The 13,116-nt window shown below is 38.7% G+C and overlaps 1 non-coding gene across 1 annotated transcript; it reads left to right on the top strand.

The window, feature by feature from the left end:
- The first annotated feature begins 10,656 nt into the window (after positions 1-10,656).
- Positions 10,657-10,729, top strand: TRNAL-CAA (transfer RNA leucine (anticodon CAA)). The gene has a single exon. It is a non-coding gene; the product is annotated as a tRNA-Leu (tRNA).
- Positions 10,730-13,116: the final 2,387 nt, after the last annotated feature.

Here is a 13,116-nt window from a genome sequence, read left to right as displayed (position 1 = left end):
CTTTGTTTCCGAATGACGGGATGTTTTGGCTTCCATCACAAACAGAACTACAATTTATTTTTTTTTCCCCTGGCGGTCAAAACTCGTCTCTAAATGCCATTAGTTTGCAGGATTTAACAGGTTTCATAGTGGAGTTGTCATCACTTCTACTTCACACGCAGAAGGTCCTGGGTTCAATCCCCAGTAAAAACAAGCCGTTTTTGCTGTTGAAGTAATTTGCAATCAACCTGTAACATATGAAATTCTTGGTTTTGTTGCCAACTGATAATATATTTTGGCTTCCATCACCAAGAGAACTACGATTTTGGGTTTCTTTTTTATTGACCATTTTAGCAGAAAACATAATCCCATATTATAAAAATCCTGTTTGTTTCAAAATATATAGTTCCTTTAAATACAAAAGCAAACAACTAAACTGTGTGGAAAAAAGTAACACATTCAATGTAAACTATCTTTTAAGCAAAATCCCTTTGTAGGAATAAAACTGGTAAAATATGTAATAAAAATTGTAAATGTTTCATTAACCAAAAATACTTTCCTTTAGCAATAAAAAGGCCCCGTCAGTCACAATTCTGCTCTGCTAGCCAATACACAGTAACTTTCCATCAGGTTTCTTAGTGTAGTGGCCATCACGTCTGCTTAACATGCAGAAGGTCCTGGGTTCAATCCCCAGTGAAACCAATCTGTTCTTAGTGTTGAAATAATACGCTATCCAGCTACAATATATGAAGTTCTCGGCTTTGTTGCCGAATGACGGGATGTTTTGGCTTCCATCACAAACAGAACTACAATTTATTTTTTTTTTTTTCCCCTGGCGGTCAAAACTCGTCTCTAAATGCCATTACTTTGCAGGATTTAACAGGTTTCATAGTGGAGTCGTCATCACGTCTACTTCACACGCAGAAGGTCCTGGGTTCAATCCCCAGTAAAAACAAGCCGTTTTTGCTGTTGAAGTAATTTGCTATCAACCTGTAACATATGAAATTCTTGGTTTTGTTGCCAACTGAGAATATATTTTGGCTTCCATCACCAAGAGAACTACGATTTTGGGTTTCTTTTTTATTGACCATTTTAGCAGAAAACATAATCCCATATTATAAAAATCCTGTTTGTTTCAAAATATATAGTTCCTTTAAATACAAAAGCAAACAACTAAACTGTGTGGAAAAAAGTAACACATTCAATGTAAACTATCTTTTAAGCAAAATCCCTTTGGAGGAATAAAACTGGTAAAATATGTAATAAAAATTGTAAATGTTTCATTAACCAAAAATACTTTCCTTCAGCAATAAAAAGGCCCCGTCAGTCACAATTCTGCTCTGCTAGCCAATACACAGTAACTTTCCATCAGGTTTCATAGAGTAGTGGTCATCACGTCTGCTTAACACGCAGAAGGTCCTGCGTTCAATCCCCAGTAAAACCAATCTGTTCTTGGCGTTGAAATAATACTCAATTAAACTACAATATATGAAGTTCTTGGCTTTGTTGCGGAATGATGGGATGTTTTAGCTTCCATCACCAACAGAACTACAAATTATTTTTTTTCCCCTGGCGGTCAAAACTCGTCTCTAAATGCCATTACTTTGCAGGATTTCACAGCTTTCATAGTTGAGTGGTCATCACGTCTACTTCACACGCAGTAGGTCCTTGGTTCAATCACCAGTAAAAACAATCCGTTTTCGCTGTTGAAGTAATTTGCTATCAACCTGTAATATATGAAATTCTTTGTTTTGTTGCCAACTGATAATATATTTTGGCTTCCATCACCAAGAGAACTACGATTTTGGGTTTCTTTTTTATTGACCATTTTAGCAGAAAACATATTCCCATGTTATAAAAATCCCGTTTGTTTCAAAATATATAGTTCCCATAAATACAAAAGCAAAAGACCAAACTATGGAGAAAAAAGTAACACATTCAATATAAACTTCAATTTAAGCAAAATCCCTTTGTAGGAATAAAACTGGTAAAATATGTAATAAAAATTGTAAATGTTTCATTAACCAAAAATACTTTCCTTCAGCAATAAAAAGGCCCCGTCAGTCACAATTCTGCTCTGCTAGCCAATACACAGTAACTTTCCATCAGGTTTCATAGAGTAGTGGTCATCACGTCTGCTTAACACGCAGAAGGTCCTGCGTTCAATCTCCAGTAAAACCAATCTGTTCTTGGTGTTGAAAAAAAATACCCAATTAAACTACAATATTTGAAGTTCTTGGCTTTGTTGCCGAATGATGGGATGTTTTGGCTTCCATCAAAAACAGAACTACAAATTATTTTTCTTTTTTTTCCCCTGGCGGTCACAACTCGTCTCTAAATGCCATTACTTTACAGGGTTTCACAGCTTTCATAGTTGAGTGGTCATCACGTCTGCTTAACACGCAGAAGGTCCTGCGTTCAATCCCCAGTAAAACCAATCTGTTCTTGGTGCTGAAATAATACCCACTTAAACTACAATATATGAAGTTCTAGGCTGTGTTGCCGAAAGATGGGATGTTTTGGCTTCCATCACCAACAGAGCTACGAATTTTTTTTTTTTTTCCCTGGCGGTCAAAATTCGTCTCTAATTGCCATTACTTTGCAGGATTTCAAAGGTTTCATAGTGTAGTGGTCATCACGTCTGCTTCACATGCAGAAAGTCCTGGGTTTTATCCCCAGTGAAACCCATGTGTTCATGGTGTTGTAATAATTCCATATCAACCTGCAATATATTAAGTTCTTGGCTTTGTTGCCGAATAATGGGAGGTTTTAGCTTCCATCACCAACAGAGCTACGAATTTGTTTTTTTTCCACCTGGCGGTCAAAACTCGTCTCTAATTGCCATTACTTTGCAGGAATTCAAAGGTTTCATAGTGTAGTGGTTATCACGTCTGCTTCACACGCAGAAGGTCCTGGGTTCAATCCCCTGTGAAACCAATCTGTTTTTGGTGTTGATGTAATTTCCTATTGACTTGTAATATGTGATATTCTTGGTTTCGTTGCCAAATGACAATACATTTTGGCTTCCATCACAAAGAGAACTTCGATTTTGGGTTTCTTTTTTATTGACCATTTTAGCAGAAAACATAATCCCATATTATAAAAATCCTATTTGTTTTAAAATATATAGTTCCCATAAATACAAAAGCAAACGACTAAACTATGTAGAAAAAAGTAACACATTCAATGTAAACTTCAATTTAAGCAAAATCCCTTTGTAGGAATAAAACTGGTAAATATATAATAAAAATTGTAAATGTTTCATTAACCAAAAATACTTTCCTTCAGCAATAAAAAGGCCCCATCAGTCACAATTCTGCTCTGCTAGCCAATACACAGTAACTTTCCATCAGGTTTCATAGTGTAGTGCTCATCACGTCTGCTTAACACGCAGAAGGTCCTAGGTTGAATCCCCAGGAAAACCAATCTGTTCATGGTGTTGAACTAAAACCTTATCAACCTGCAATATATAAAGTTCTTGGCTTTGTCGCCGAATGACGGGATGTTTTGGCTTCCATCACCAACAGAGCTACAAATTTGTTTTTTTTCCCCTGGCGGTGAAAACTCGTCTCTAATTGCCATTACTTTGCAGGATTTTACAGCTTTCATAGTGGAGTGGTCATCACGTCTACTTCACACGCAGAAGATCATGGGTTCAATCCCCAGTAAAAACAGGCCGTTTTCGCTGTTGAAGTAATTTGCTATCAACCTGTAATATATGAAATTCTTGGTTTTGTTGCCAACTGATAATATATTTTGGCTTCCATCACCAAGAGAACTACGATTGTGGGTTTCTTTTTTATTGACCATTTTAGCAGAAAACATAATCCCATATTATAAAAATCCTGTTTGTTTCAAAATATATAGTTCCTTTAAATACAAAAGCAAACGACTAAACTATGTAGAAAAAAGTAACACATTCATTGTAAACTTCCATTTAAGCAAAATCCCTTAGTAGGAATAAAACTGGTAAAATATGTAATAACAATTGTAAATGTTTCATTAACCAAAAATACTTTCCTTCAGCAATAAAAAGGCCCCGTCAGTCACAATTCTGCTCTGCTAGCCAATACACAGTAACTTTCCATCAGGTTTCAAAGAGTAGTGGTCATCATGTCTGCTTAACACGCAGAAGGTCCTGCGTTCAATCCCCAGTGAAACCAATCTGTTCTTGGTGTTGAAATAATACCCAATTAAACTACAATATATGAAGTTCTTGGCTTTGTTGCCGAATGATGGGATGTTTTGTCTTCCATCACCAACAAAGCTACGAATTTGGTTTTTTTTTTCCCTGGCGGTCAAAACTTGTCTCTAATTGCCATTACTTTGCAGGCTTTCAAAGGTTTCATAGTGTAGTGGAAATCACATCTGCTTTACAAGCGGAAGGCCCTGGGTTCTATCCCTAGTGAAACCCATGTGTTCTTGGTGTTGAAATAATATCCTATCAACCTGCAAACTATAAAGTTCTTGGCTTTGTTGCCGAATAACGGGATGTTTTAGCTTCCATCACCAACAGAGCTACGAATTTGTTTTTTTTCCCCTGGCGGTCAAAACTCGTCTCTAATTGCCATTACTTTGCAGGATTTCAAAGGTTTCATAGTGTAGTTTTCATCACGTCTGCTTCACACGCAGAAGGTCTTGGGTTCAATCCCCAGTAAAAACAAGCCGTTTTCGCTGTTGAATTAATATGCTATACACCTGTAATATATGAAATTCTTGGTTTTGTTGCCAACTGATAATATATTTTGGCTTCCATCACCAAAAGAACTACTATTTTGGGTTTCTTTCTTATTGACCATTTTAGCAGAAAACATAATCCCATATTATAAAAATCCTGTTTGTTTCAAAATATATAGTTCCTTTAAATACAAAAGCAAATGACTAAACTATGTAGAAAAAAGTTACACATTTAATGTAAACTTCCATTTAAGCAAAATCCCTTTGTAGGAATAAAACTTGTAAAATATGTAATAAAAATTGTAAATGTGTCATTAACCAAAAATACTTTCCTTCAGCAATAAAAAGGCCCGTCAGTCACAATTCTGCTCTGCTAGCCAATACACAGTAACTTTCCATTAGGTTTCATAGAGTAGGGGTCATCACGTCTGCTTAACACGCAGAAGGTCCTGCGTTCAATCCCCAGTAAAACCAATCTGTTCTTGGTGTTGAAATAATACCCAATTAAACTACAATTTATGAAGTTCTTGGCTTTGTTGCCGAATGATGGGATGTTTTGGCTTCCATCACCAACAGAGCTATGGATTTGTTTCTTTTTTCCCCTGGCGGTCAAAACTCGTCTCTAATTGCCATTACTTTACAGGATTTCAAAGGTTTCATAGTGTAGTGGTCATCACGTCAGCTTCACATGCAGAAGGACCTGGGTTCAATCCCCAGTGAAACCAATCTGTTCTTAGTGTTGAAATGATTCGCTATCCACCTACAATATATGAAGTTCTCGGCTTTGTTGCCGAATGACGGGATGATTTGGCTTCCATCACAAACAGAACTACAAATTATTTTTTTTTTCCCTGGCGGTCAAAACTCATCTCTAAATGCCATTACTTTGCAGGATTTCACAGGTTTCATAGTGGAGTGGTCATCACGTCTACTTCACACGCAGAAGGTCCTGGGTTCAATCCCCAGTAAAAACAAGCCGTTTTCGCTGTTGAAGTAATTTGCTATAAACCTGTAATATATGAAATTCTTGGTTTTGTTGCCAACTGATAATATATTTTGGCTTCCATCACCAAGAGAACTACGATTTTGGGTTTCTTTTTTATTGACCATTTTAGCAGAAAACATAATCCCATATTATAAAAATCCTGTTTGTTTCAAAATATATAGTTTCTTTAAATACAAAAGCAAACGACTAAACTATGTAGAAAAAAGTAACACATTCAATGTAAACTTCAATTTAAGCAAAATCCCTTTGTAGGAATAAAACTGGTAAAATATATAATAAAAATTATAAATGTTTCATTAACCAAAAATACTTTCCTTCAGCAATAAAAAGGCCCCGTCAGTCACAATTCTGCTCTGCTAGCCAATACACAGTAACTTTCCATCAGGTTTCATAGTGTAGTGCTATCAACCTGCCATATATGAAGTTCTTGGCTTTGTTGCCGAATGACAGGATGTTTTGGCTTCCATCACCAACAGAGCTACGAATTTGTTTTTTTTCCCCTGGCGGTGAAAACTCGTCTCTAATTGACATTACTTTACAGGTTTTCAAAGGCTTCATAGTGTAGAGGTCATCACGTCTGCTTCATACGCAGAAGGTCCTGGGTTCAACCCGAGTGAAACCAATCTATTTTTGGTGTTGAAGTATTTTCCTATCGACTTGTAAAATATGAAATTCTTGGTTTCATTGCCAAATGACAATACATTTTGGCTTCCATCACCAAGAGAACTACGATTTTGGGTTTCTTTTTTATTGACCATTTTAGCAGAAAACATAATCCAATATTATAAAAATCCTATTAAACATACATTCCCCTTCTCAGATTTGCTATACCGGATCTTGCAGGGGGCTTTGGATGAAGGAATTATAACAAAGAAGGTTTTTGATGGCCTCTTCGTTGCATCTCCCAAAATCCCCACCTTTTATCTCCTGCCCATGATCCACAAGAATCCCAAACACCCTCCGGGGCGCCCTATCGTATCCGGCATAGATGGCTTATGCGACCCATTCTGTCGCTTTATCGACTATTATTTAAAACCTCTTGTGGAAACATTGCCATCTTATGTTAAGGATATGACGGACGTCCTGAATAGGGTCGACGGGATTTTTGTGGATTCTGATACCCTTCTTGTCACGTCGGACATAGAGTCACTTTATACCAATATTAACCATGATGATGGTCTGGAGGCAGTCCGCTTCTTTCTGAGCAATACCAACCGTGATGGCCATTTGTGTGAGCTGATCCTGGAGCTGCTCCACTTTATCCTGACACACAATTTCTTCATTTTCAAAGACCGGTTTTAATTTACAGACCAGAGGCACTGCGATGGGCGTGGCCTGTGCGCCTTCGTACGCTAATATGTTCCTCGGCCATTGGGAGAGGGGCATTTTTGGCGACGAGGGCGTGCCGGCCGCTACCCATGCGCAGTGCTGGTTAAGATATATTGATGATGTTTTTGTTTTGTGGCAGGGTACCGTGGAGCAGCTCTCGGACTTTATGGGTGTTTTAAACCATAATTCATTGAACCTTAAGCTCACTTTTAGATATGATTTACAGTCTATTGATTTTTTGGATATTATGATTGGAGTTGACCGTGGTCGGCAACTACAGACGAATGTCTTTAGGAAGCCTACCTCGGTCAACTCCCTTTTACATGCCTCATCTTCTCATCCTGTTAGTACCATCCAAGCCATCCCGGTTGGGCAATTTCTCAGAATGAGGCGGATATGCTCTACATCTGATAATTTTCAGTCCCAGGCCAATGATCTAACATCGAGTTTGGTTAATAGGGGATATAGCCGTCGTGTCATAAAGAAGGGGTACAATAGGGCAAAGAATACTAATCAACAGGAGCTTCTGCAGCCATCTAGTCAGGCGAATACGGGGGCAGGAGAGGCTCGATTCATATCTGCGTGCAACCATGAATGGCATAACATGCGTGCCATATTAAACAAACACTGGCCGATACTAAAATCTGATCCTACCCTAAGGGATTTGGTCCCTGATTATCCTCTAATGACGGCACGCCGTTCCAAAAATCTACGAGATTTTCTCGTACATAGTCATTACGTTCCTGTGATTTCCCATCCCTTTGGTTCTACTAATCCTATTCGTGGGTGTTTTCCCTGCGGTCGCTGTCTTGCGTGCACCAATGTCTCTCGCAGTAAGACCTTTTCCACCGCAGATGGTAGTCGGACATTTGATATTAGGTGTTACATCTCATGCGCAACTTCCTATGTTATCTATTATGCTAAATGTAGTTGCCCTAAGATATACATAGGTTTAACTTCTAGGGAATTGCGGGTGAGAGTGCGTGAACATGTGAGAGATATTGGTGCTGCCAAGACGGTGACCGATATTTCTACTCTTAAGACCCTTCCTAGGCATTTTCGGAACCATCACGGATGTAATGCGAGATCATTGCGTGTCATAGGGATAGATGTCGTACATGGCGGCACTAGGGGCGGAAACCTTAAAAAGATCCTCGCCCAAAAAGAAACCAAATGGATCACCCTACTGGGTACTATGGCTCCGTCTGGTCTGAATGAGTCCCTTAGCTTTGCCCCCTTCCTTTAGACCCCTGTCCTCCTCCCCCCCTTTTTTTGCTAGATATGGTTTTTTACCACCTATGCAATTTTTTACCTCTGTTTTTATATTCTAATTTTATTGCTGCAAGTGTTTTATGCCATTTTGTGCCCTTTTCTTTGCAGCTTCCATCTTCTGCTCCCTATGGATCACTGCCTCTGTTAATATGACTACCTGAATACATCGTGCATCTGGACTATGATTACAAGGTGGCTTCCCCCATGACAGCCGGGATTATATACTGCTTGGTCGAGGGCTAACTACTGTTATTCTTGTGATTCCTGCCATTTTATTATTTCTTTGCCCTCTTTCCTTGGCGTTCCTATACTGCTGTTTGTGTGGGAGCCCGTATATCTGTATCTTTGTATGTTCCAGTATGTGTGGTGTGCACATGCCTGGTCTTTCTTCTCTCCCTGGCATGCTTAGCGATGTCTCAAGGGCGGAGTTTTGCTCGTGGGGGGGCGTTGCCTTAGCCCTCTCCCCTGCACTCCTCGGCTTGACTTCGCTCGCATCTGCTAGTGGGATTAGCAATGACCGCGCATGTGCCAGCTTAAACCTGCACTGACTGGCCTGTCCGATCCATGTGATGAACCATATGGTCTATTAAAGCTTCTGGGAACAGATGAGTCACCACCCCTCCTTGGTCTGATGAAGGGTTATACTAACAAGACCTGAAACGCGCGTTATCTTGCTTCTGAGGGGGATCTTTTGGTCTCTGGCTCCTGCACTTATCTGGCACTTTATATCATTGCTGATGAGCGGTGTTTACATTTTTTTAGCCACTGGTATATATCATTGTTTCCATATACTGACAAACCCAGTGTGCTGTATAACTTTATCTTATCTTGCACACCAGCTATTGTTCTCTGGTATCACCTGGCATGCTGGTGAGCAGTGTTGCATATATTTAGCTACTGATATGTATCATTGCTTGCATATACTGACAAACCCAGTGTGCTGTATAACTTTATCTTATCTTGCACACCAGCTATTGTTCTCTGGTATCACCTGGCATGCTGGTGAGCAGTGTTTGCATATATTTAGCCACTGATATGTATCATTGCTTGCATATACTGACAAACCCAGTGTGCTGTATAATTTTATCTTATCTTGCACACCAGCTATTGTTCTCTGGTATCACCTGGCATGTAACTTTGTATTTTTTGCCATCTGTGCTGTATACTTGTTGTCTTATGTATTCTACTTGCCTTGTTAATTCTGATTAACTCTTTATGTGCCAAGGTGCCCTCTGTTGTTGCACCTATATGTATTTTTCTGTGCTACATCTAAAAACTGTTTTTTATGATGTAATAAAATTTGTCATTCTCTTTTGCATTTCAACCACATCTGCTCTCCTGTTTCTTTTGCATTATAAAAATCCTGTTTGTTTCAAAATATATAGTTCCCATAAATACAAAAGCAAAAGACCAAACTATGGAGAAAAAAGTAACACATTCAATATAAACTTCAATTTAAGCAAAATCCCTTTGTAGGAATAAAACTGGTAAAATATGTATTTTGCTATCAACCTGTAATATATGAAATTCTTGGTTTTGTTGATAACTGTTAATATATTTTGGCTTCCATCACCAAGAGAACTACGATTTTGGGTTTCTAATTTATTGACCATTTTAGCAGAAAACATAATCCCATATTATAAAAATCCTGTTTGTTTCAAAATATATAGTTCCTTTAAATACAAAAGCAAACGACTAAAAAATGTAGAAAAAAGTAACACATTCAATGTAAACTTCCATTTAAGCAAAATCCCTTTGTAGGAATAAAACTGGTAAAATATGTAATAACAATTGTAAATGTTTCATTAACCAAAAATACTTTCCTTCAGCAATAAAAAGGCCCCGTCAGTCACAATTCTGCTCTGCTAGCCAATACACAGTAACTTTCCATCAGGTTTCATAGAGTAGTGGTCATCACGTCAGCTTAACACGCAGAAGGTCCTGCGTTCAATCCCCAGTAAATCCAATCTGTTCTTGGTGTTGAAATAATACCCAATTAAACTACAATATATGAAGTTCTTGGCTTTGTTGCCGAATGATGGGATGTTTTGGCTTCCATCACCAACAGAGCTACGAATTTGTTTTTTTTTTCCCTGGTGGTCAAAACTCGTCTCTAATTGCCATTACCTTGCAGGATTTCAAAGGTTTCATAGTGTAGTGGTCTTCATGTCTGCTTAACACGCAGAAGGTCCTGCGTTCAATCCCCAGTAAAACCAATCTGTTCTTGGTGTTGAAATAATACCCAATTAAACTACAATATATGAAGTTCTTGGCTTTGTTGCCGAATAACGGGATGTTTTAGCTTCCATCACCAACAGAGCTACGAATTTGTTTCTTTTTTCCCTGGCGGTCAAAACTCGTCTCTAATTGCCATTACTTTGCAGGATTTCAAAGGTTTCATAGTGTAGTGGTCATCACGTCTGCTTCAAACGCTGAAGGTCCTGGGTTCAATCACCAGTGAAACCAATCTGTTTTTGGTGTTGATGTAATTTCCTATTGACTTGTAATATGTGAAATTCTTGGTTTCGTTGAAAAAATGACAATACATTTTGGCTTCCATCACAAAGAGAACATCGATTTTGGGTTTCTTTTTTATTGACCATTTTAGCAGAAAACATAATCCCATATTATAAAAATCCTATTTGTTTTAAAATATATAGTTCCCCTAAATACAAAAGCAAACGACTAAACTATGTAGAAAAAAGTAACACATTCAATGTAAACTTCAATTTAAGCAAAATCCCTTTGTAGGAATAAAACTGTTAAAATATATAATAAAAATTGTAAATGTTTCATTAACCAAAAATACTTTCCTTCAGCAATAAAAAGGCCCCATCAGTCACAATTCTGCTCTGCTAGCCAATACACAGTAACTTTCCATCAGGTTTCATAGTGTAGTGCTCATCACGTCTGCTTAACACGCAGAAGGTCCTAGGTTGAATCCCCAGGAAAACCTATCTGTTCATGGTGTTGAAATAAAACCCTATCAACCCGCAATATATGAAGTTCTCGGCTTTGTCGCCGAATGATGGGATGTTTTGGCTTCCATCACCAACAGAGCTACGAATTTGTTTTTTTTTCCCCTGGCGGTGAAAACTCATCTCTAATTGCCATTACTTTGCAGGATTTCAAAGGTTTTATAGTGTAGAGGTCATCACGTCTGCTTAATACGCAGAAGGTCCTGGATTCAACCCCAGTGAAACCAATCCATTTTTGGTGTTGAAGTATTTTCCTATCGACTTGTAATATATGAAATTCTTGGTTTCGTTGCCAAATGACAATACATTTTGGCTTCCATCACCAAGAGAACTACGATTTTGGGTTTCTTTTTTATTGACCATTTTAGCAGAAAACATAATCCCATATTATAAAAATCCTGTTTGTTTCAAAATATATAGTTCCCATAAATACAAAAGCAAAAGACAAAACTATGGAGAAAAAAGTAACACATTGAATATAAACTTCAATTTAAGCAAAATCCCTTTGTAGGAATAAAACTGGTAAAATATGTAATAAAAATTGTAAATGTTTCATTAACCAAAAATACTTTCCTTCAGCAATAAAAAGGCCCCGTCAGTCACAATTCTGCTCTGCTAGCCAATACACAGTAAATTTTCGTCAGGTTTCATAGTGTAGTGGTCATCACATCTGCTTAACACGCAGAAGGTCTTGGGTTCAATCCCCATTGAAACCAATCTGTTCTTAGTGTTGAAATAATATGCTATCCAACTACAATATATGATGTTCTCGGCTTTGTTGCCGAATGACGGGATGTTTTGGCTTCCATCACAAACAGAACTACAAATTATTTTTTTTTTTCCCCTGGCGGTCAAAACTCATCTCTAAATGCCATTACTTTGCAAGATTTCACAGCTTTCATAGTGGAGTGGTCATCACGTTTACTTCACACGCAGAAGGTCCTGGGTTCTATCCCCAGTAAAAACAAGCCGTTTTCGCTGTTGAAGTAATTTGCTATCAACCTGTAATATATGAAATTCTTGGTTTTGTTGCCAACTGATAATATATTTTGGCTTCCATCACCAAGAGAACTACGATTTTGGGTTTCTTTTTTATTGACCATTTTAGCAGAAAACATAATCCCATATTTTAAAAATCCTGTTTGTTTCAAAATATATAGTTCCTTTAAATACAAAAGCAAACGACTAAACTATGTAGAAAAAAGTTACACATTCAATGTAAACCTTAGTGATGAGCGAGCATGCTTGTTACTACTCGGTACTCGCACGAGTATCACTGTACTCGAGCTACTCGGCGGGGACCGAGTAATCTCGCGATACTCGTGCTGTACTCGTGGTCTTCATCCCTGCATGTTGGCGCTCTTTTGAGAGCCAGCCCTCATGCAGGGATTGGCTGGCAGACCACTGCAATGCCACAGCCCTGTTAGTTGTGGAATTGCAGTGATTGGCCGGCCCGCACAGCGTGACCGAGCCTTTATACCGGCCGGCGCGCTGTGCTCTGCTCACAGCTATCCAGACAGTCAGTGCAGGGAGAGTGTCGCTGCTTCAGGGAAAGGTTTGCGGCCCTTTATAGTTAGTTCCGGAGCAGGGCTGCAAACAGTGTGACCAGAAGTCCTTCTCAGGACTATTCTAGTTGTATACATGCAGGCAGGGTATAGCCAGGTCGGAGTACAGTAGCAGAGTCTTTCTCAGGACTATTGTTGCTATATACAGGCAGGGTATAGCCAGGTCGGAATACAGGCTAGTGACCAGAAGAGTCCTTGTCAGGACTATTGTAGCAGTATACAGGCAGGCAGGCAGGCAGGCAGGGTATATAGCCATTCCTAGCGGTGACCGTATACCAGCCTTCATCATATCTGGGTCTGGTGTACACAG

The sequence above is a fragment of the Anomaloglossus baeobatrachus genome, chromosome 2 (assembly GCF_048569485.1).
Source record: "Anomaloglossus baeobatrachus isolate aAnoBae1 chromosome 2, aAnoBae1.hap1, whole genome shotgun sequence".
Taxonomy (NCBI): Eukaryota; Metazoa; Chordata; class Amphibia; order Anura; family Aromobatidae; genus Anomaloglossus; species Anomaloglossus baeobatrachus.
The sequence above is the reverse complement of the archived record's forward strand: the minus strand, read 5'-3'. Positions and strand labels throughout refer to the sequence as shown.